Genomic DNA, 25,075 nt, shown 5'->3' on the forward strand with positions numbered 1-25,075 from the left:
CATGTGACGTAGTAAGCACTGGGTGTTATATAAGACTGATGAATCACTGAGCTTTACCTCTGAAACTAATAATAGACTATATGTTAATTAGTTGAATTAAAAAAAATAAAATGGTAAAAAAAAAATCCAAGCTTTCCCATCAAGCCATTTTTCTCTTTCTTTGTCCTCCAACAGAAAGCATCTCAGGCCCTGTCCCCTCCAGATGTATCCTGGGGCAGGTGCAGGGGTCACCAGCATGCTTCCTCCCTCCTGGCTGAGCAGAGTCCGCAGTGCCTCCCGTGTTGGCCCACGAGTACGTTAGGGGCAGAAATGCTGGAAGACCTGTCTTTGAAAGCACCTGTGCATTTGCTTGCCTGCTTTGGATCACTTAAGGCAGGCTTGAACAAACTCTTACTAGGTTAGTTTTGTGGCTGGTGTATTCCTCCAACGGGGTAAGTGGATTTCACTTAGCTGTGTAAAGGAAGAAAGGCGGTTCGCCGGCGCAGTGGAGCAGCAAACATCAGACGAGGTGGAAGGACTTTGAAGTTGCCCACTGACCTAGAAACCCTCTTGAGAAACTTACTCTGCAGGTTTGGTGCACACCTTGTTTTACTTTGTTTTCCCCTCAGCCAGATAGTCACAATCTGTTTCACTCACCTGGAAAGTTGCATACTCTTGACAAGCACAAGGCATTTAAGAGATTGCTTGCTGCTGGGGCTACTCCGTATTAGCAGGTGGGCAGAAAGGACACTTGGCCTCTCAGATGTGCCTTCACTGGTAAATAGAAATGCAGAACTGAGAAAATTTCCCAGATTGTTCTGATAAATATGAACTATATGTGCCCAAAGTATTTGGGGGTCATAATTTTCAGATAGAGGCAAAAGTGATGCATCTCTTGATTATCTCAGTTCTTTACTACAGGCTTGGAGAAACCCAGTCTCAGGATTTAACTTAGCAGCCATTTGTTGAGTTTCTGATGCACAAGAGAAAGGGTCTGGGCAGGTGAGCACTTTCATTGCAAAGACAAATAAGACATGGTCTTGAACCTCACATGGTGTCCGGCTGGTGGAGAGAGGGGCATCAGACATATAGTGCCTGCCCACTTTAAGAAAACCCTCTCCGTCTTCACTCTGCCCCCTACTCTATTGCTTCACAGCCCGGTTTCTAGAAAGAATGGTTCACATGCATTATCTCTCAATCCCCCTCCTGCTTCTGCTCCCTGCTTTAACTACCTACTTTAACTACCACATTTATATGCACTTTTAGTCTTTATCTTGCTAGGATTGCCATATTTAGCAAATAAAAATAGGGGACGTACTTATACTAAAAAAATTCATTTCTATCTGAAATTCAGATTTAACTGGGCACTCTGTATTGTATCAGGCAACACCATGTCTTATATGACTTGTCTGCCAGCTCTTACCTGGCACCTCTTCCTTGTTGAAGTGATCTCCTCCTTTAGCAAATGCGACACTGACATCACTCTGTCCTGATCTTCTTCTTTCTCCCTGGACCACCCCCCAACCTCTTAAATGTTGAACTGCCACCTCTATTCTTTCCCTCTCACTCTTCCCAGCATCCCTTCCACACAGTCATGGCCTCAGGTGTGGTGGTGTTGTAGCGATGAGTCTGCTTCCAGTCTAGACAGCACACTTGCTGCACTCACTCCAAATCTCTATGCCCTGTGGTCTCTTGGGCAACTCCAAGATGTTGCAAACTCAACATGTTGCAAATTTTACTCATCTGTTCTTCTCTATTTCTGCTCCTATCTCAGTGCATTTATAACATCATCCAACCCACTGCCAAGCCAGAAACCCAGCAATCCCTCTCGAGTCTGCCCTCTCCCTTCCACCACATCCGATTTGTCTCCATGCATGATGGAGTCTATCTTCTTTTTTTTTTTTTTAAGATTTTATTTATTTGACACACAGAGAGAGATAGCACAAGCAGGGTGAGTGGCAGGCAGAGGGAGAGGGAGAAGCAGGCTCTCCGCCGAGCAAGGAGCCTGATACGGGGCTCGATCCCAGGACCCTGGGATCGTGACCTGAGTCGAAGGCAGCCACTTAACCGACTGAGCCACCCAGGCGCCCCTGGAGTCTATCTTCTAAAGATTCCCCAACTGTCCCCTACTCCCTCTCTGCCATTGCCCTATCATAAACCATCATCGTTGCTCACCTAGATCACCACAGTAACCTCCTAATTGGTCTCTCTGCTTCCCTTCCTCCTCCCTCCCATCTGTCTTCCACACTGTCCCCTGGAGGACATTGCCAACACAAAAGTTGCATTATGCCCTTCGTTGCCTTATTGGTTTCATGTCAACCACTGGATAGCTTGTCACATTGGCCTCTTCACCCCCTGGTGAATCCCCACTTCTCCGAGTTTATCCGCTGACACAGAGCAACCCCAGCTATATTGAAAACACACTCCCCTCCCCAAGCACACGCATGGTCTCAGAGTCTGAGTTCACATATGCTGTGGCTTTTTCTGCAGTGCACTTACTTACACTTGAAACCACAGAAAACTACTCATCCTCCCAACCTCAAGTCAATCTTTGTCTCTTGGCAGAAGCCTTCCTACATTCTCTAAGAAGACATGGTTGGGGAGGGAAGTAGTGATCCCCACTCCATGTTCCCCTAGCTGCTAGAGTCTAGCACTTGTACTAACTTTTGTTAGAAAGCTCTCTAGGGCAATGATCTGTTTGCAAGTCTTGAATGTCCTGTTACGGTTTGCATATTATGTCAGATCCTGAGTTCCTTGAACACAAGGAGCATACTCTTTGTTTTGTTGAGACTTGCTAATATTTAGAACTTTAAAAAAATCTGTAAGGATACAGAAACTAATACAACCAACACCTGTGTTCCAATTGCCATGAGTTGACACACCATTAATATCATGTTGTATTTACTTCCAATCTCACACTGTTGATCCTACCCTCAGAGGTAAAATTGGAAGCAAAAGAACCAGATGAAGGGATCCCAGAGTAGGTATTTAAGAAGTGTCAGAGTAGGGTGGGGGTGCACCTGGGAGGAGCAGGAAATGGGTGAAATGTAATCAGTTCAGGCATTCTTGTAATGAGATGTGGAACAGCAGAAATCCATGTTTTTTCTTAAAAAATGCCCATTTTCCCAGAGACTGATGGCCCACCTGAGCTGTATGCTGGTGGCAAACTGAAAACATTAAATGAAAGAAAAATCTTACTTTATGTGGTTTTGGCTTTTAAAACAAAGATTTTGAAGAACATGACCACGAGTAAAGCCCTGGTGAAGCTCACTTTGAGTTTGTTTCGGTGGTTGTTCAAAGAATTCTTTCAACCAGCTGAGAAGACTGGACACCAAAATCTTAACCGGGATTACTTTTGGATGGGAGAATTGGAGGTTTTTTTTTTTTTTCTGTTTGCCAGTCTGCATTTTTTATAGCAATGAAGAGGACAAAAGTTGCTTTAGAAACTATATTCGAGGACAATTAAATAGTTTGAGAATTTTTTTCATGAGAGACATAGAGGATTTGAAGAGAGGAAGATTATATGTTGACAGCCTAAAATTTGAAGCTTGAACTTTAATGAGATTGCTCCTTGTCAGTATTATGGATCGACTGACTGTACCATCCAAGGAACAAACAGCTGACCTCAAATCACATGCCAATATATTCACAATTAAACAAACACTCAAGAAGCTATAAAGCACACAAAACGCATAGTGGCTAAAAATAATAAACAAATGAAGCTTCTGTGTTTTTTTGCCTGAGAACAAGGGGCCTGTTCTTTTAGTTATTTATAGTGAAATAGTGAGACTCTGTGGAAAAAAATACAGCAGTTGGGAAATGTTCTAAGTGAAGCATTGGGAATGTGTCGTAGAATCTGAGGGCTTCTGACTTCACCTGTGATTGGCTAAGAATGAAGGACTGGCTATGAACGGGTGACCAGTAGACCTCTGGATTATCAGTTCAATACAGAAAATGATCGTTCTGAAATCTCATTGTTTTTCCTCCTTGATTTTTTCCTTTATAAGTTTTAAAACAGGAGAAAGTGCTCCATAAAGAGAAAGTGATTTATTTAGAGTTTTTTCCACATATGCTCCTAAAACAGGTTGTGCTTTTTCCCCTAAAGGTAACATCTCTGTTCTGGGACAGATCACACATGACAAAACAGCTTAGAAAGCATTGCAAAATTTTGCAGCATTTTGAAAGCAGAACACTTTTCTCTATGTAGGTAGTCCTGTGCGTTTGGCATAGAGAGAGCAACAGAGCAAAATGCCCAGTTTGGTTTCTTTTAATTAGATGCTCACTTGCATTTAGTTGTTTTTAGTTCCCCTTGCTTCCTGGGGGAGGAGAGTTGTGTTAATGCTGGCTCTTTGCACATCCAAATGGCGGGGGTAGTTTTTGGCAACGTCTGCACTCACCAGTCCTGAAATACCTTTTAAGCATGGGGTCAGACATCCACATTTCCCTGAGGACACTTGCCTGGACAGCTTGCCAGGACGCCACCGGGTGCAACCAAATCCTATAGTGTGAAATGGAAGAATCAGTGACGGCACTGGTCTTTGATGAGCAGTAAACTGAAGATGGCAGGTCAGCCTGCCAGGCTTCATTCCAACGAATGCCCTTTAGAGAGCTGACCTTCTGTTTGCTGGGCCTCTCTCTACTTAGATACCACGTGGAATTCTGGTGATAAGAGGAAATCATTTAAGGCGTTCATTCATTTATTCTGTCAGTCAACAAATCTTCACTGGGCACCTACAATGTGTAAGGCACTAGTAACGACAAAGAATTTTGAAAGAATAGAAATTTAGACCCGTGAAAGCGTTTCGTAACTTACACTGAGTTTTCTCACTTGTGTTATTTCTTTTTTTAAAGATTTTATTTATTTATTTGACAGAGAGAGATACAGCAAGAGAGGGAACACAAGCAGGGGTAGTGGGAGAGGGAGAAGCCGGCTTCCCGCCGAGCAGGGAGCCCGATGCGGGGCTCGATCCCAGGACCCTGGGATCACGACCTGAGCCGAAGGCAGACACTTAACGACTGAGCCACCCAGGCGCCCCTTACTTGTGTTATTTCAAAGATGATAACACAGACACTGTCCTTGCACTCCCAAAGTTTACAATATAGTAGGGAAGATGAAGCCTGTAGAGAAGTTTCCTCATTGCAGAATAGAATATGGTACGTGTCATAAGGCAAAGAGCAATTCCCTGACCAGGGAATGGACAGCTATCCTGGAGTCCCAAGCCAGCACTTTCATGGTTCAGAGAGTTTGAGAGAGGGAGATGCCGCATCCAGCCTTGGGATCAGAGCTATGTCCGGGCAGGACTCCGTGGTGGAATTTGGATGTGTAAATATGGAGGACCAAGTGGCTCTACTTTTGTTACCTTCAAAGTATTTGAAGGTGTGCTCTCTTGTTATTGAGGCTCAACATCTTTTTCAGGATGACATTCCTACCAACCCTTGGATTACCTTTGCAGCACCTGTACTTTGAAATTTAGGAACATCTTTGGAGCCTAGGAGATAATCATTTGTGGCCAATAATTCATGTAGAATTAAACCTACTGATAGCATGTCTAAGTCTCACACTTGGGCCATTTCCAAAGCCACAGAATTTAGGGGCTGATGTTTTTTCCAGATTGTGTGGGAATAATTTGTGGCTCTCCATGGCTTAAACTGTTAACTTAGTCCTAAAATTTATAACCCTTTAATACACTCACAACAAAGATTTGTCACACTGCCTAGGGAATGAGACCTGTCCTGACTAAAGGATAGTTATCCAGTAAACACTTTGGTTTCAGTGTTTTATTCTGATATTTGTTCTAATATGGTGTAGAAAGGTATCTTGTTTTGATAATAAGTATGATTATTTTTTTTCTTTAGTGATTCAGTATCTTGTGGGGTCTCACATTTCTCATTCTGAATGCCAGTTGCCATTGAACAAGACTGTAAATAGGAAGATATAGGTATTTTAGGTAAATGTGTACCAACACCAGATGATTGCTTTGGGAAAAAAATTACTCACTAAGTCCTCCCTGCCCCCCAATATAAGAGAGAGAGAGAGAGAGAGAGAGAGAGAGAGAGAGAGAGTAATGCTCTCCTTTCTTCTAAAAAGTTAATAAAAATGAGAATTTTAAAAATAATGGCTCATTAGGGATTCTGATTAGTCTGGTATTTTGCATTTCTGACTTTACATGTACTCTAGAGCATTCATCTCGTTTTCATGAGTCTAAAGTCCTGCTTGTCAACGTTTAGGAAGCTGCCTTAGAAAGTCTTCCATACACTTACAACAAGAAAAATGAGGGGATTTGCCAAGTTCTGAGGTTGACGCAGCCTTCTTTCCCCAACTGATTGAAATGAACAAACAAAAGTATGCTTCTTAAGAATGCATACAATAATCTGAAGTCTTAGTTTGATTGAATAAAAAGTAAAAATCAGTCATGTCTATTTCCACATCATTAAATGCCAAAATCAGCTATTACCACCTGAAGTCAAAAACCATGTAGAGAGAATTTTGTTCCAGTGGGTCAAAACATTCCTGTTAATCTCTAATATTCCTCTGTGATGAGGCAGAAATGAAGATGAGAAGCAAACTTCAGTCTACTGACAAATATAGAAAATGTTTCATGTACCAAATGAGTGTGTCCATGTTTTTCTGTTTCCATCTGGATCCTTTTCAGTGTGATTACTTATTTTTAGGTTGGCATTTTAGAAGGAAGATGAAATGGCTTTAGGAAATGATGTGAAAGGTTAAGATGGATAAGATAAGACAAGGGCTATCATGATGGAAAACATAGCCTCACAGTTTTATGTTTGATGTATTTCTTAGAAAAACCAGATACCCATATTTCTGCTAAATCTAAATTTTGAAGCTTGTAAACTTGAGTAGCTATGCCAAGGTGTAAAGGACTTTAAGAAAAAATGTGTAACTTTAAGTCACATAAGCATGGGGGAGGCCATATTACTAAACAATGAGGTGGGAACAGGCTGACACTAATTTTTTTAAAAAGATTTATTTTATTTATTTGAGAGAGAGAGTACAAGTGTGAGTGGGGGGAGGGGCAGAGGAAGAGGGAGAGAGAATCCCCAAGCCAACTCCCCGGGGAGCTCAATGTGGGGCTTGATCCCAGGACCCCAGGATCATGACCTGAGCCAAAATAAAAAGCCAGCCACTCAACTGACTGTGCCACCCAGGCACCTCAGGCTCACACTATTTAAAACACAAAGGCTTGGAGTCCTAGGGGAGAAGGAGGTATGAACCAGAACAAGATGGCAGTTTGGTTATGTTACTCACATTGAACCCAGTCAACCTGCTAAAGCCGAATTACATAATTTTCAAAATGGTGTTGAGTAAAGAAGGCCTAAGAATCTGAATAAATATTTAACTATTTTACTAACACTTTGAGGAGTCCAAGATAGTCTCAAAAGTTTCATATTCTTGTAACTTTTTTACAAAATATGAAGTAGTCAGCTCTGATTGTGTTAGTAAGTCAGCCATCAGGTGGGCACATGAACAGCGGGGGGCAAGCCTCCCCAACTACTTAGATGCTCCACGTTTGTCTTTGATCATGCCAGTCCTGTCCCCTTCTGACTTCTGGTTCTAGGTTCCCCTTGGGTTCCACACTGGACTTCTGAACTGGGTTTGGAATCTGTTCATCTTTGGCTGAATGTGGGTTCTTTGTCAAGACCTCAGCTCATATACATCCTTAAAATCTTCCACTGTAGATGGCTTCCGTGACCCTCTCAGCCCCTCCCATTCCCAGCCTGGCTCTAGTCTCTACACAGGCAGCCTCAGCAGGGCACCCTTGCCCCCAGCAAAAGGGAAGTCCAGCAGGAGTTGGGATTCTCATTGTCTAAGGATGCAGAGGTTTACACAGTGGACTTTCTCCTTCCTTGCCCTCACTCCCTCCATTACATGGAACTGGTCCTGTACCCAGATCTGTCATTAACTAAAAGGAAACACCAGCCTTTTTACACTGACACTAAAGAGAAGACACTGTCCCAAGTCAAGCAGAGGTTTCTTCCCTTTCTTTACCCTTCTGTTTCCCTCCCTCCCCATCGGGTTTCCTTCCGAAGGCTTTTACTGGGCTCCTTCTATGAACCAGGATTTATCCTAGGTGATAGAATTGGAAAGACAGTGTCCCTGACCTCTGTAAACTCCCATTCTGGTGCCTTCTGCCTTGAAGAAATAAGACCAGTCAAGACTACATGTTCATAGACTTGCTCAACATTTGTGGGTTTTGCCTTTGTTTAATATGGGTGGGAATATGAATTTGTTGTCTCATACTGGCTAATTAATTAAAGGTGTTAGGAAGAAATTTCAGGGAGAAATGTGCCTTAGGAAGCTTTAACTTCACCAGCCCAACCTGAAGTCTCCAGAAGAGGTTTTTATTGTTGTTGTTTGTTTTTTCAAATCTCCAATATGCATGTTTCTAAGCTTTTTATTTTGAAATCATTATAGATCACAGAAAATTCCAAAAATAGCTCATAGGTTCCCTTGAACCCAGCTTCTCCCAGTGAGGACATCTTACAGGACTGCAGTACTATGTCAAAACTGGGAAATTGATATTGGTGTAATACTGCTAAGTAGACTACAGACCTCATTCAGTTGGCATCAGTTTTTACACACGGTCATTTGTGTGTGTGTGTGTGTGTGTGTGTGTGTGTGTGCGTGCGTGGGTGGGTGGGTGTGTGGGTGTGTGGGTGTGTATAGTTCTATGCAATTTGACCCCGCATGGTGTAGCCACTGCAACAATCAGGATACAGAACTGTTCCATCACCACAAAGGAACTCCCTTGTGCTTCCTCTTCAGAGTCACACTTCCCTAAACCACCCCTGGCCCCTGGCAACCACTAATCTGCTCTCCATCTCTACAGTTTTGTCACTTGAGGATGATTTTAAATGGAATCATATGGTATTTAACCTTTTTAGATTGCCTTTTATCACTAAGCATAATACCCTTAAGATCCTTCCAAGTTGTTGCGTATATGAATAATTCATTCTTTTTTATTGCTGAGTAGTTTGCCATAGGATGAATGCACCAGAGTTTGTTTAGCCGCTCATCCTTTAAGGACATTTGTGTTGTTTCCAGTTTTTTGCTAAGATGAATAAAGCTGCTATGAACGCTCATGTAGAGATTTTTGTGTAAACATCAGTTTTCATTTTTCTGGGAGAAATGCCCAAGAGTGCAATTTCTGGGTATGGTAAGTGCATATTTAGTTTTAAGAGAAACGGTCTGTTTGTTAGCTTTTTAAAAACAGCTTTATCAAGGTACCATTGACATATAATAAACTGCAAGATTAAAAGTCTACAATTTTATGTTTTGACAAAAGTATATACCCCCAAACCATCACCACAATAAAGATAAACTTTACCCACCAAAAGCTTCCTCATGGCTCTTCCCAATCCCTTCCTCCTGCCCCTACTTGCCTCCTTCCCCTGCCAACCATCCCAAGGCAACCACTGATCTGCTTTCTGTCATGGTGATTAGTTCGCATTTTCTAGAATTTTATATAAATGAGATCATGTGCTTTGAGGGGATGGGGGGGTGTCTGACTTCTCTCATTTAACATAAATTATTTTGATATTCATCCATGTTGTTGCCTATAGCAATAATTAATTCCTTTTTATTGCCAAGTAGTAATCCACTCTATGGATATACTTCAATTTATTTATCCATTCTTCTGCTGATTACCATTTGGGTGGTTTGTAGTTTGAGGCTATTGCAAGTAAGGCTATTATGAGCACTGACATGCAAAGTCTGTGTGTGGACACGCTTTCACTCTCCAGGGTAAATGCCTAGGAATAGAATGGGTAGGCTATGTGGTAGACACGTATTTAATTTTTTAAGAAACTGCCAAGCCATTTTCCCCACAGTCATTGTATCATTTTTACTTTCCCCTGGAAGTATATGAGAGTTCTGATTGTTCTACATCTTTACCAACACTTGGTTTAGTCAGTCTTTTTAACTGTAGACATCCTAGTAGTATTTCTTTGCGGTTTTAATTCCCATTTTCCTAATGATTGTTGATGTTGAGCATCTTTTCGTGTGCTTATTTGTCATCTACATATCTTCTTTGGTGAAGTGTCTAATGAAATATTTGCCCTTTTTAAATTGGGGTGTTTGTTTTCTTATTATTAAGTTTTAAGAATTTCCCAAGTATCCCTCCAATAAAAGTTCTCCCCATGCTATTTTTATTTTATATTTTTATTGGCAGATTAAGCTTCTGTTACTTTATTTTTTTTTAAGATTTTTTTATTTATTTTGAGAGGGAGCACATGAGGGAGTGTTTGGGGAGGGGGAAAGGGAGAGGGAAGGAAACTCTCAAGCAGACTCCCCACTGAGCACAGAGCTCAATGTGGTGCTAGATACCATGACCCATGAGATCATGACAGGAGCCGAAATCAAGAGTTGGATGCTCAGGGGCGCCTGGGTGGCTCAGTCAGTTAAACATCTGCCTTGGGCTCAGGTCATGATCCTAGGGTCCTGGGATCGAGCCCCACATTAAGCTCCCTGCTCGGCGGAGAGCCTGCTTCTCCCTCTCCCTCTGCTGCTCCCCCTGCTTGTGTGCTCTCGCTCTTGCTTTCTCTCTCTCTGTCAAATAAATAAATAAAAACTTAAAAAAAAAAAGAGTTGGACGCCCAACCAACTGAGCCATCCAGGCACCCCAAGCTTCTGTTACTTTAAAGCAACATAGCCCTAACTAATTCTGACCCCATTATGAGGTAAAGAGAAGTAGCATTGTGGAAACTGAGGGAATGAGGTGGCAGCAGATCTTGGCACCAAGTGAGCTCAACAAGATGCCTTCCTTGAGAACGAGACACCTGTGTGAAGGTTTTTTCTGCCTTCCCCACCTGCTGTCTTGGTCCCCTTTTTTGTTTTAGTCTCAAAATTCTTCTTGTTGTATTCAGGCTCAGCTCCTCAGGCTTCTTTCTCCTCATTCTCTGCAATATTTATCAAGCACAGACCAGGTGCCAGAAGCTCTGCCAGGGACTGTGGGGAAAATGATGAGAAGGGCACCATCCAGGCCCTCAGAGAGCTCTTAATTCTATACTAGCGACAGGGATGTACACTGACACATTGCAAAGCAGACTCTGATAAATTCAACAACAGAGAAATAAACAATCCCAATGACAATAGAGAAGAGAGCATCATTCTATTGGGTTGAAAGTGAAGGTCGTAAGCGGTACAGGGATATATCGAAAGTTTCCCAGAGGAGGCGGCAGGTGAGCCGGGCTTGGAAGCGTGAGTAAGATTTTATCAAGTGGAGAGAAGGAAGGCGTGTTCCAGCAGAAGGAGCAATGAGTGACGGTGTGGAAGGAGCACGTACAGAGCCCGCTCGGGGAGCATCAGCCTGTGTGCCTGGAGTGTAGAGTCTGCAGCAGGAACCAGGGGTGGGGTGCAGTGGGGGTGGTGGCGTTGCTATGGCTGGGAAGTTAAGTGAGGGCTGATGCTGGAGATGGAGTACCCAGAAAGCCCAGCAAAGGAGCCCGGGAAGTCTCTAAACAGGTGCTTACCACTTCAGTCCCGTTTCCTATCTGGTACTCTTTTCAAGCTTACCCAAAATAAAAGAATACGTGGAAAGTTTAAAATAGTATTTCACCTGCTGTTTTTCTTTAACATTAAAGATGGCGCCATTTAAAAAGTAAAGATAAATCATTTCATGCAATTTGTCATGATGGTCTTTTACTTTTCTTAAGGTTTTCTTCTCTGAATGCTAAAATAATATGTATAATGTGTAGAAACTTGAAAATTATTTTTTACAAAGCATGATGACAATTAGAAGCTGGCCATAATCTTTCCTCTCAGAGATAACTTTCATGCACTGAAATTTTTCTTGGATGCTTCAGCAGGACCAAGGCCCCGTCCGTAGTTATGGTATTACTGTTGTACTCTATGAACTTGAGCTAGAGCCCTCATGTCGGGAGAATGCTTCTAAAGGCCCTGGATCTGAACCTCTGTTGTGGCATTTCCTTTCTACCCTATACTGTAGATAGTCCTTAGTGGACTTATTCCTCCTAAATTGTGAACTACTTGAGGTGTGTCCCATCTCCGTATTCTCCCCTCTATCTGTTACCGCTGTCCCCCAACCCCCGGAAGATCTAACACAGTATCTCACACAGAGTGGGGACTCAGTAAATATTGTTTGGACAAAAGGAAGGATAAATTGATGTTTTAATTTTATTATACAGGCCAGTAGTTTCTCCCAGTTCTTTGGAGTTATAGGGTTCAAGAGAAGGGCCTTAAGTTTACCCTGTGAGAGGTAAGGGGCTTGCCAAGTAGCTGGGATCCTGGCAGCTCCACGTCTCCCATCTCCTCCCTTTCGACCAGACCAGTTCCATTTTTATCTGTGTTGTGTGGTTGGGCTCCACATAAGATTCTTTTTTTTTTTTTAAAGGTATTCTTCTGGTAAAAATGAAAAGTTTTAAAACTACTGATATAGATACGAATTTGCTGGTATAATTCCTTGAAAAGAGAGAAAAAAGAAAGAGTCCTAGTGCAATCTGTACTACACTAGGTATAAATCACTCAACCATTTTTAGACTAGATGGTCCAGAGTTGGAAACGAGAGCTGCAATATACCAATGACGCAAGGCTAATTAATGACCAAAGGTGAGGCAGATATCCCAGGATCATGGTAAGACATCCGTGGACTCCCTGCTAGTAAATGCCAACATGTTTATGAAAAAAAGCACTAGAATCCTCCTAATCTACTTCACATGTCTTTCATGCTCTGGGAGAAGCTGAGATATTGGTGGTGGTAGCAAATATCCTTTAGTCTTCCATAAATAATTTAACAAATGAATGGAGGTAGTTTCAAGAACTCTGAGAGTCTATCAGGTTTGTGTGTGCCTCAAAATTTCTTGAGGCAAAGATTCTAAGCTTTTTTTCTAAACACCTGAATGGAAGACGTCATAGGTGAATAGGAATGTTAACAATGGCTCTTAGACTTCTGAGCATGTGTGAGTCTGGCCAAGTCACTTAAATATGTCTGAGCTCAGTTTTCTCACTTGTAAACTGGTGATAATAATATCTGTCCCAGTTTCCAGGAAAGGATGTCCCGTAAGTTATGGAGGGTAATGAAGGTGAAGGTGCTTTGTGAACCTTGAAGTGCCCTAACGATGAAAGATGCTTTTGCTGTTGCTTCTGCTCGGAATCTTGTTGTTCTTGACCTTTCTTTGACAGAAGCCTGTGTTGTTCCTCCTTACTTCTTCTCCTCCTTCCTTCTCTCTTTGCCTCAGATTCCAGGGAGTCAGCCCATTCCTGAGCAGGCATATACCTGACAGGTGTAGAAGCCAGAGAACACAACCTATAACAAGGAGAAAAAACAGTAAAGAGAGATGGACCCATAGATGACAGAGGATAGAATTAGCAGACAAGGACCTTAAAATAACGAATATAAATATGCCCAAAGATTTGATAGAAAATGAATGTCATGAGGAGAGAAATGGAAGATACAATAAAGAACCGAATGGAACTTTGTGGAGTTGAAAAATACAATATCTGAAATGAAATGATTTTAATTTCACATGATTGATAGCAGATCAGACATGACAAAATAAAGGGTCAGTGAACTTAAAAACATAGTAATACAAACTTTCCAAGCTGAAGCACAGAGAGAAAAAAAGACTGGGAAAAAATAATCAAACCAAGTCTTAGTGATCTGTCAGACAATATCAAGCTGTTTCATATACTTGTAATTAGAGTCCCAGAAGGGAAGGAAGAAAATTACTGAAGAAATAACGGCCAAGTATATTTCAAATTTGACGAAAACTATAAACCCACAGATTCAAGAAGCTCAACAAACCACAAGATAGAGTAAACACAAAGTAAACTACACTAGACCATATCGTAATCAAGCTTCTGAAAGCCAGTTATAGTCTACTAGAGAAGCCTTTTAATTATCTTTTTTAAACAGCCAGCAGGAGAGAAGGCTATTTTCACTCTGAACTTGTTCTGCACCAGCCTCTTCCATGTCCCCTCCTCCTCACGATAAAACAGAGGAACAGTATTATCTAGTCCTCAGCACTTAGCAATAAGAGGCGTTATGTAGCAGGCAGTTAGCATGTGCCGGGCACTCACATGATCTCATCTAATTTTCACAATAACCCAGGGAGGTGGGAGCTATTATTATTCATTATATGGGTGAAGCAACAGTAGCACAGAAAGGTTAATTTGTTCAGATCATGTAATTTGTTCTCTAAAGCCAACGTTTGAATCCAACAGGCTGACCCCAGAGTCCACCATTCTTGACATCACAACTCTAGCAGCTCAGTGAAGGTTATCACAGGATTCCAGGGGCAAAGGGAAATACTGTTTGTATTTCTGTACTATGTATCAGTCACAAAATGGCTTCCTATTAAATCACAGCTTTCAGCCACTTTTTCCAAACCATTACCACCTCTTTCTAGCTTGAAAAAGAAGTCTTAGAAACATCTATACTACGCTTTACTCATTATGATTAGCTCTCAAGGACTGGTAAATGAATCATCTGTAATTTGAAAAGCAATGAACGTGGAACCAGAAGACACTGATTATCAGCTCTGTGACTTCAGGCAAGTCACTTCTCTGGGCCTCACTTTCTTCATGTATCGACCAGGGAAAAATAATAACTAATGGCAAGGAATGTATAAGAAAACACAAGTGGAAGTGGTTTGTAAACTGAAAAGTAATATACAAACTTGAGGGGTCTTTTCATGTTTACTTAGGGAGGACCATTTAAAAATGGAATTGATATCACTTAATTGAAAATGTAGGCAGCTGCATTTTGATATTAAATGATATCAATGAGCATTCATTTTGTTTCTTATGAGCATTCATTTTGTTTCTTATGACTGATGACTTACATAATGGTTTTACTTCTGAAAAAGAATTTTGGTATAATGATATATTTTCTTTGGGGGCAAAGTTTAAAGAGACCACAGGATCTGCTGTTGCACCCTGCCCTGCTGATAAAGAGTACTGGAAACAGAGGCGGACAAGTCATACAAAGGAGCCTTTAGAAGTTTATGTGTGCACTGTAACACTGTGCATCATAGCCTGAAAAATGTCTACCCCTTAACCCAGTAATTCCACTTCTAAGAATTCATCTAATGAACAGTTACTCATCTAGCATTGTTTTTAATAATGGAAAATTGGAAGCAACCAATTAAGTAGAGTTATTTGATAAAATATGAATAATAAAAGTCATTCTGTAAGCGAGTAGCTTACTATTAATCTGGGGAAAAGAAGTATAAGAAAGCAAAGTTTTAAAAGGAGGCGACAAAAATAGAATTATCATGTGATCCAATAATTCCACATCGGGTTGTATAACCCCCCAAAATGAAAGCAGGATATTGAAGAGGTATTTGTACAACCATCTTCATAGCAGTAGCACTCACAATAGCCGAAAGGTGGAAGCATCACAAGTGTTCATCAGCAGGTGGATGGATAAAGAAAATGTAGTATATACATACAATGGAATATTATTCGGTCTTCAAAAGGAAAGAAATCCTGACACAGGCTACAATATGAATAACCCTTGAGAACATTATGCTAAATGAAAAAAGCCAGTCACAAAAAGATAAATACTGAATGATTCACCTTACAAGAGGCATCCAGAGTGATCAAATTCTTCGAGACAGAGAGTAGAATGGTGGTTGTCGGGGGCTGGGGGGAAGAAGGAATGGAGAGTTGTTCAATGGGTAAGGAGCTTCAGTTCTGCAGGATGGAAAGAGTTCTTGAGATTGGTTGTGCAAAATGTGAATGTACCCAACACTAATGAACTATACACTTAAAAATGGTGAAGATGGTACATTTTGTGTTACGTGTATTTTACTATAATTAAAAATTAGTTCAAAGCAAAGAGGAGTTAATAAGGCATATGGGAAGGAGTGTTCCAGGTTTCAAAAAAATGTTTAAAAAATATGCAAGCACAGGAGAGCATGGTACATTCTGGGAACTGCATGTGATTCTAATATGGCTGCAGAGACCAGACAACACAGGACCTCATACACCATGTTTAAAAATTTTGACTTCATCTAGAAAAGCAATATTGAATTGATTTGCTTAAGGTTGTTTATCAAGTCGAGGGCACAATACCGACAGGATCACTCCAATCTCCTGATTCCCGGGTTACTGGGTGTATATTTGTGTAGATATAGGATTTGTGTTTAATAATCATCTTAAATGGGTAAACATCTATATGAAACACCAATACTGCAATGTTTAATGTTTAACCCATTAATTAAGTTGTAGCACACATTTTCCAAGGAATAAATATCACTCATACAGATCCTTAACTTCCTGTTATTGTCACTTATTAAGCCCTTTGAAGCTGAAAAAAAAGTGTAAGTTCCCTTTAAAAACAGGAGGCTACAAAATAACATGTATGATATTATTTTTGTAAGAAAAAAATATATGCATGACAGATACTAGAAATATCTACAACGATGCTGGTAGTTATCTTTTGGTTGTGTGATTTTGTTTAATTTTTGTTTATTTTCCTAGTGCTTTTTTGTTTCGTTTCTTCACTGAGCACATAAACTGGAAGAAAATGTTAGTAAAGAAAAAGTAATTCTAAGGTTCATTCTATCAGATGGCAAATTTTTCAAGAATACTTTGGCAACTGTGTCAATCGATTCTTTTGAGTCAAAAGCTAATAATCTCCTAGCAGGTCAGCATGAATCTGCAGAAGTTGGGGATGACAGAGAGCAGCTCCTAACCCAAGAAGATCCCAGCCCTCAGTGCCCCCATCTTCCCCCGCTCCCTCCCTTCCTCCCTAGGCGATCCATCCCTCTCATTCTTGTGCTCAATTAGGCAGTCTTTCTAGAACTAACACCTGCTTGATGGGATCACTCCCCATATAGCCTGACATCAAGGTGCTTAAGGGGCACCTGGGTTCCTCAGTCAGCCAAGTGTCTGACTCTTGATCTCAGCTTAGGTCTTGATCTCATGGTCGTGAGTTTGGGCCCCACATTGTGCTCCACACTTGGTATGGAGCCTACCTGGAAAAAAAAAAAAAAGTGCTTAAGTACCCTAGGAACAAAGTATGCTGGGAACTCCAAGGTCTCTCACCAATAAGGCCATGTTAGAGACCTACCTTCAGTTCAGAATTCCTTGCCTTAAAAAAGGAGGTCATTTTGGGGGAAGCGAAGGAAAGGGAGGGGAAAAAGATTGACAAAGTAATGCCAAAAGGCTGAGAAGGGGTGGCTCAGTCATTAAGTGTCTGCCTTTGGCTCGGGTCATGATCCCAGGGTCCTGGGATCCAGCCCTGAATTGGACTCCCTTGCTCCTCGGGAAGCCTGCTTCTCCCTCTCCCACTCCCCCTGCTTGTGTTCCCTCTCTCTCTCTCTCTCTCTCTCTCTCTCTCTCTGTGTGTCAAAAAATAAATAAAATCTTGAAAAAAAAAGGCATGAGAAGCTTCTGGGGAAGGAAGGAAGGAGGGAGGGAGGCTGAAGCCTAAACCCCACCCTGTGTGCATGAGAGCATAGTACCTGCTTCAGTAGGGACTTTAGTGAGATGCTCACCACAGCTTCTGATCATGAAGGTCATCATGCTATTACATGTGCCTGGAGAGACTCAGACTGCTCTTCTCAGAAAACACAGAAATCTAGAATTCTAAGCCTGTAATAATAGAAAGGACCCTCACTGTGCCTAGTTTGCCCCTGATTTCCCAAGGCGTCATTGCTGCTTTTCATCCTCCTCTTTCCAGACAGGAAACGTGTTCCACCTTTCTTCCTTTGGCTAAGTTACCCTTCAAAGCTCAGCCCGGGTTTGCTGTCTTGTCATGTATCACATTATACTTAAGTTCCCTGTACTGACTTCCTTCATTTAACCATAGCTCCTTGAGGGCAAGAACTGGGTTATATTCACCTTTGTGGTCATAGTGCCCAAAACATAATAGGTGGTGTTAAGTATTGCTTGGACGGAATTGACCCGATCAAAGAATTATGGCTCTCTTGTTGCTAACACTTTCACATTTTCTACTTGAAGGTGAGCAACATTTACACTGACAACTGAGCTTGGTACATTGACCACCCTCCAGAGCCTCCAGAGACCCAGCCTCCTTCTAGAACCACCAAGGGTACTATCCATTGGCACCATTCCAAGAGCATCCTGTACTGAGCCCCTTGGACACAAGGGTTTTCCCTGGGGCAGAAGGACTCATGCAGTTCTCCTGCTCCTAGCACTAGCTCTGGACTGTGTAAGTCTGTTATCCTATAATATAAATCCCTGACCTAACCACTTCTCTAGAAAGCAATATTTTACCTTTAAGAAGATTGGAGTTAAGAATTTTAAAGCAGCCTGCTCCTTGAGTATGGAGGATTCTAGGGTAAGAACTTTCTCTGAATAGGAGTCTCCCTTGCACACTTCTGCACAGCCCTCTCACCATGACCAGATTTATAAGGTGCTCAATGAGATTCTGTGCTCAGAGCCCAAATCCACCCCACAGGGCAATTTTGCTGACCAGCCAAGTAGTTAGGCTTTGGAGAACTGCTCTACTGATCCCCAGTAACCTGTGTTCCTCATGCGATCCCAGCCTGAAACAGGACAAGTGAATAGGCTAACCTCAGAGTCGACCTGGCCTGAACTTGCCCTTGATCTGAGCTGAACTTCCTGGCACTTTGGGCCAGAACAGCACTAGTCACACCCAAGTTTCCGGTATAAGGTCACCATGAAAAAAAGGGAATCAAATGCACTGGTAGAAGGAGATCTTTCTAACTGCTGTGCTATGTTTGTTTTTATGCTCTCTTGATTTGTTCACAGTTAACTTGCAAAGTTAAGTGTGAACAGGCAATTTCATGAACAGAGATAATGAAACCTAGAGACCAATTATAAGAATTGTGTACTCTTGCAGCATTTCCTTGGAAGATCCTTCAAATTAAGCCACGAGCTGCTTTTCTCTCTGGCTTTAATGTAGAGTCACCAAACTGTAGAACAAGAATGATTCACCAAACAAACTTTTGCCTTTCTTTTTCTGGTGCTTCATCTAACTGGTTTATGCCTCAGAGTAAAGCTATTATAATGACATTATCCTTTTAATGAGCAATGGTGCAATGCTTTGCTGATGGCAATACCCAGAATTATGCAGTGTTTAAAAGCCACCATGACTTTAGGGAATACTCACTAATTTTTCTATTGCAAATACTGTAGTCATATTCAAAATGAATGAGTGTAATTCTTTTGGGCGTTTTTCCAAACTTTTAATTCTTTTAATAAATCACAGCTCTGCAAAGGAATAAGCATAGTTCATTAGCAGTGCTAATGAAAATGTCATCTTCAGTAAAACTTACTAGAAAATCACTCCCTGGATGTTTTCAGATGCTTTTGTTTGCCAACTTTATTAATGAAAAACTTTGTGGTCTGCATTAGTAAACTGAACATAATTTTTTGGTGGGTGGCGGGGGGACAATCATCCTTAGACAAGTAATTACTTATATAATTTTAAAAACAACTCTAACAATAACCCCCAATAGTGTTACCAACCTTCAGAGGTACCAAGAGATTTTTTAAAAATAAGACTAGCATGAAACACATTATTGTTAGTAATTCTTTTCTGCCATTATATTAATTGCTGAGGCCTTCTCTTCATTCATATTTAATGAAAGTACTTTGAGAAGTTTGAAGTAAATAGTTTGCCTGCTTCGACCATAAACAGTGACTGAAAATTTGAATTTCCAACTCCCAAGGCTTCAGCTACGTAGTGTCCTTCTTAGACAAATTTGTCCTAGTGAAATACAATTTACTTTAGCGCCTGGTTCATACATGCATGATACATATTAGTTGAACCCAATGGATGAAGGTTCTATTGAAGTAGCAGACTAAACAGTGATTCTGATATCATTTTTGCTCCTTTTGGGGAACTTCTACTTGTCATTGCGGAAATAAATGATGGCCTCCTAAATGAGAACGGTGGCTAGGTATTCAGAACTTGCTCTAACTTGGGAGTCTGCTACTATCACCTGTGTGTGGCAAGGACTCAAAGGTGGGCAGAGGAGGGGAAAGACTTTATAGCAAAAAAAGGGGAACACTTCGGCTATGCTTTAATGGGAGGTGATGGACATGGGAAAGCTGAAAGCAGGACACCTAAAAGCAGGACATTTTATACAGATTTGGGGAGGATATTTGGTTGTCTCTGGTTAGTCCTGAGATAAAGGCAAGAGCAGGAAATAGGGAAGCGGGCAGTCACTGAGCGAGTTCTGATCATTCTAGACCAGTTGCAGCAGAGATTGTCGTTAGGCTCTCTGGACCGCTTGCTGCAGAGGTTGTGGGTCAGAGACCTATGTTCATAGATAGTCTAGCCAATCTCTGTATATATTCGCTCTCTCATCATATATAGCGCTCAATTTCTTGAATTGCTTTCTCATCTCCATCCTTCTTGAAATCTCAAAAAGTAGTGGCATGCAAAGTGATTTACCAAGCTATTGAAATCCACTCCTAAAGAGCAGAAGTCAGAGAAGGGAGACAAAAATAGGAATGAAGGACAAATTTTACATTAAGTATACATGCTTCTCAACTGTTTGAGGTTTTATTTCTTAACCATAAACAGATATCAGTTATATAATTTAAAAATTGTGTATTTATTTAAAATACGAACCTGTAGGGGCGCCTGGGTGGCTCAGTCGTTAAGCTTCTGCCTTCGGCTCAGGTCATGATCCCAGAGTCCCAGGATCGAGCCCCTCATCGGGCTCCCTGCTCAGCGGAGTCTGCTCCTCTCTCTGCCCCTCACCCCACTTATGCTCTTTCTCACTCTTTCTCTCTCTCAAATAAATAAATATAATCTTCAAAAAAAAATAAAATATGTACCTGTAAAGAAAGCATCAGAATATGAACTAAGTCATACTAATATTTTATTTTATTTTTTTAAATTTTATTTTGGTGGGGAGAAGGAGAGAGAATCTTAAGCAGGCTCCATACACAGCATGGAGCCCAACGTGGAGCTTGATCTTAAGACCCTGAGATCATGACTGACCTGACCTGAGATCAAGAGTCGGACACTTAACTGACTGAGCCACACAGGGGCCCCAGGCATACTAATATTTTAATACATGCTAATAAGAACTGATTTTACTTGGAGTTTTTATGATTTAGCGGGGAAGAAATGACAGCTTCACTCTCCAAGGATCTTCTATTTGTTTCTAGGAATTTTAGAGATTTACACATATATTAAATTGGAAAGGTTCTAAGAAGTGATTTTACAATTGTCAACAAGCAGAACCACATTTAAACCTTCCTAGAGAGAACATCAGACACCCCTAGTAGAGGAAATTCTGCACTCTTGTCACTCTGGTCCTGTGATGGCCACTTCCTCTGGCGGTCTCATTCTTCAGGAGGGACGGCTGCCACAGCAGTGACAAGAGCCAGACGGCAGCTGTAATTGGAGTTTTCAGATTCTTTACATCTACATTTAGCAATGGAATTCTGCCTAAGGATTCAATGTGGCACGGAAGTCAATGTGCATCATTTGACTTCTCTTTATATAAATTTTAAATAATCTTTATCATGAGTCCAATTACTGCATGCAAATAGTTTTTTTAAAGGTCAAAGAGTGCTAAAGCTTTACAGTAATAATAATAATAAAAAAATAGCTCCTTGCCTTCTCCTCCCCTCCTTCCTGCCCCCATCCCACTCTGGAGAGGAATCTTCAGTTCTTTTAGCTGTTTCTACTGGACTTTACTTCTATATTACTAAATCATATAGGAGACTGAGACTTGTTCATCGGTTGAAATTATCAATTGCCTTTCCAGCTATCTATTATCTATATGAAACTATCAGTTTACTGATTCTCAACCTATCACAATTCTCTTTTTGTTATCGAATCAGTTTATTATTTTTATTACTAGGGCTACAAAAATATTGCACTTTTTTTTAAAAGATTTTATTTATTTATTTGACAGAGAGAGACAGTGAGAGAGGGAACACAAGCTGCGTAAACAGGAGAGGGAGGAGCAGGCTCCCCACCAAGCAGGGAACCTGACATGGGACTCCATCCCGGAACCCTAGGATCATGACCTGAGCCGAAGGCAGACGCTTAATGACTGAGCCACCCAGGCACCCCAAAAATATTGCACTTTTGCGCCCAATAGTTTGTTTAGTTTTCTTTCAACATCTCAAGTTTTCCCACACTCTCCAACAGCTCTGAAAAACTCCTGATACATTTTTCCATATGACCACAGCTAGTTTACCAATTCCATGTCTATCTTGGATACATTGACCCTCAAGTCCTCCAACCTTCCAATCTACACTGCTTCCCCTCAAAGTTGCACTAAGCTGCTACGGGGCCTGAAATTGCATTAAACCAACATCCTGGGAATTCCCCTGCCCCCATTCTATGTTGGATTCTGTTTCTTGGATCCCGTGTCTCCTTTTTTGCTTTATGCCCTCGTTTTACTAAAGCACATTCATCTAGAAGCCTCCTAAAAAGCCATGCATGATTCATGGGAGGTCAATTTTTTGAGACACCGAAACCGTTTTTTTTTTTTTCTTCAAATTTTACTCAAATTACTGGTAATCTGGTTAGATGTATAATCCTGAGGAAAAGTAATTTTTCCTCAGAATGCGTTGTTTTACTGTCTTCTAACTTCCAATGTTATTGAGAATTCGGATGCCATTATGATTTCTGATTCTTTGTACATGGACTGTTTTTTCTCTCTCTGGAAGCATTTAGGATGTAAATTGCATTTTGAGTGTTCCAAAATATCACAATGTGTTTTGGTGTGGGTCTCTTTACATTCATTATTGCTGATGCTCAGGAGACCTTTTTTTGATTTATAGACTTTTGTCTTTCAGTTCTGAAAAATGTCTTGTATGATTTACTTACCTTCTTCCCCTTATTTTAGTCATTTCTTGCATTATTTACTTAATTTCCTTCCCTGATATCTCTTCTAGAATACTTATTATTTGATGTCCCTTGTTTACCAAACCTCTCACTGTCCTATATTTTCCTTTTTGGAAATTTCTGTGACTTTGTCTTCCAACCTTTTATTGAATTTTATGTTTTGTTTTCAAATTTTAATTTCAAAGAACTCTCTTTTTATAGTCTTTACTTCATGGGTTTAAGATCTCTGAAGATATGAGTTATAATTTCTGTTTTTTTCTTTGTTCCTTGCATTGACTCTGAACTACTATTTTCTTTGAGTTTTTTCCCCCTGGTTTGTCAGTTTTTTGGTCTTCATCTTTCATGGTGGAGGCATTCCCCAGATGTCTAGTGATCTATGGTTGCCTTATTGTTGAAAGCTGAGCTGATGGAAGGCCCCTGTCACATGGAGGCGCTTTGTTGACTGGTCAGCATTCTTGAAGGGCAATGAGGTGGCCAACCTGACTGCTTAAAAAACAGCTTTACTGAAATATAATTCACATACCATACAATTCATCCACATAAAGTATACAATTCAGTGGCTTTTTTAGTATATTGACAGTTGTGCATCCATCACCACAATCAATTTTAGGACATTTCCATTAGCCTCAAAACAAAGCAAAAGAAAACAAACTGTCACCCCTTAGCCTTCCCTCCCCTTTCATCGTCCCTCAAGCCTAGGCAACCGCTAATCTACTTTCTTTCTCTATAGATTTGCCTATTCTGGAAATCTCATATAAATAGAAACATATAACATGTGGTCCTTTTTAACTGGATTCTTTCACTTAACACAATGTTTTCAAAGATTATTCATTTTGTAGCATATATCAGTACCTCATCTCTTTTTATTGCTGAATAATAATTCATTGTATGGATATATCATATTTTATTAATCCATTCAACAGTTTGTGGACTTTTAGGTTGTTTTCACTTTTTGGCTCTTATGGATACTGCTGCTATGAACATTTGTATACAAGTTTTACATGGACATGTGTTTTCAATTCTCTGATATATACCTAGGTGTGGAATTGTGTCATATGGTAACTATGTTGAAACATCTGAGAAACTGCCAGACTTTTCCAAAATGGCTGCACCATTTTACATTTCCACCAGCAATGTCTGAGAGTTCTGATTGCTCCACATCCTAGGCAGCATTTGTTATAATAATATGTATGTCTTAACAGTTATGTCTTTTTGATTATAGTTAGCCCAGTGGGTGTGAAGTTGGGTCTCATTGTGGGTTTGATTTGCATTTTCCTGATGGCTCACCCTAACTTTTGTTGTGACCCTCTCAACTCTAACTGTGTATTGATCTTTTTTGCATTGGCAATTCAGTTTTCAGCCTAGCCATGGCTCTTGGGGATGGGGCTCGTGAGGGACCCTCTCTGTGTTCAGTGTGCAGATTTTCCCTTAGTCTCCTGGTTTTGTACTGTAACCACCATCTTCCTCCATGCTAGTGTCCCCAAATCTAAAGCTTCTCATTTTCTCCAGTAAATAAAGCTCTTGTCTTTTGAAGAAAAAGGGAAAGGTGGTCACCTGAGTGTGGGGGAACCTAGCACCTCAGTTCTCCTTATATAGGTATTTAATCATTCTCTTGTTTTCAGATCCTGCCCCACCATTCCTAGCGGCATCTCATTATCAGTGGTATCTTGAGCCTTTATTTCTTCACCTTCTTTAGGGTTCTCCAAGACAAGTATAGCTGGTTTTTTGGGGGGGGATTTAAATTTTTAATTAAGAAATATTTCAAATATTCACAAAATACAGAGAATAAGTAGAAGAGACAATCTTGTATTTACCATGAACATGCTAACATCACACATACATACATACACACACACCGGACATTTTTTTCTCCCTACTTGGTTTTTGTACCTTTGGGGGGGTGGTATTTACCACTTCCCCAAATCCCAACTCAGGCACTTAAATTTGACCAATTCTCCAACTACTTTCAGTCTTGGTAGGGTTACTAAGCACTCTTATTTTTATTGAAGTTAGAGGAACAAGTTTCTTCTTGTTCTAATATTTGGGGAGTGATTTTCTGAGGGGAAAAAAGAATAGAGACATAGATTTATTCTGTTCTCTTGAATCAAAGCTTCTCTAGATCATTATGGCAGCATTTCTTATTAAATATTTGTTTCTCTCTTATTCTTAAATTACTTTATTCATTTTCATGAGCAACTGATAATGCCTCCCCCTTTTTATTTCTCTTCTTGTAGTTATTATTTTGTTGTCTCCCACCAGTCTTGGGTTTTACTTTATTTATTCATATAGCAATTTGCAATTTG

The 25,075-nt window shown here is 40.7% G+C and overlaps 1 long non-coding RNA gene across 2 annotated transcripts; it reads right to left on the reverse strand.

The window, feature by feature from the left end:
• Window positions 1-11,683: 11,683 nt before the first annotated feature.
• On the reverse strand, window positions 11,684-17,523 carry LOC113918135. 2 transcript variants are annotated; one of them, XR_003518451.1, is made up of 3 exons: window positions 17,428-17,523; window positions 15,536-15,652; window positions 11,684-13,262 (listed from the first exon to the last, which is right to left on the reverse strand). It is a non-coding gene; the product is annotated as an uncharacterized LOC113918135 (long non-coding RNA). The 2 variants fall into 2 exon arrangements; XR_003518452.1 differs by having other exon boundaries at window positions 15,536-15,601; window positions 17,428-17,518.
• Between the last annotated feature and the right edge of the window lie 7,552 nt (window positions 17,524-25,075).

The sequence above is a fragment of the Zalophus californianus genome, chromosome 1 (assembly GCF_009762305.2).
Source record: "Zalophus californianus isolate mZalCal1 chromosome 1, mZalCal1.pri.v2, whole genome shotgun sequence".
NCBI classification, from domain to species: Eukaryota; Metazoa; Chordata; class Mammalia; order Carnivora; family Otariidae; genus Zalophus; species Zalophus californianus.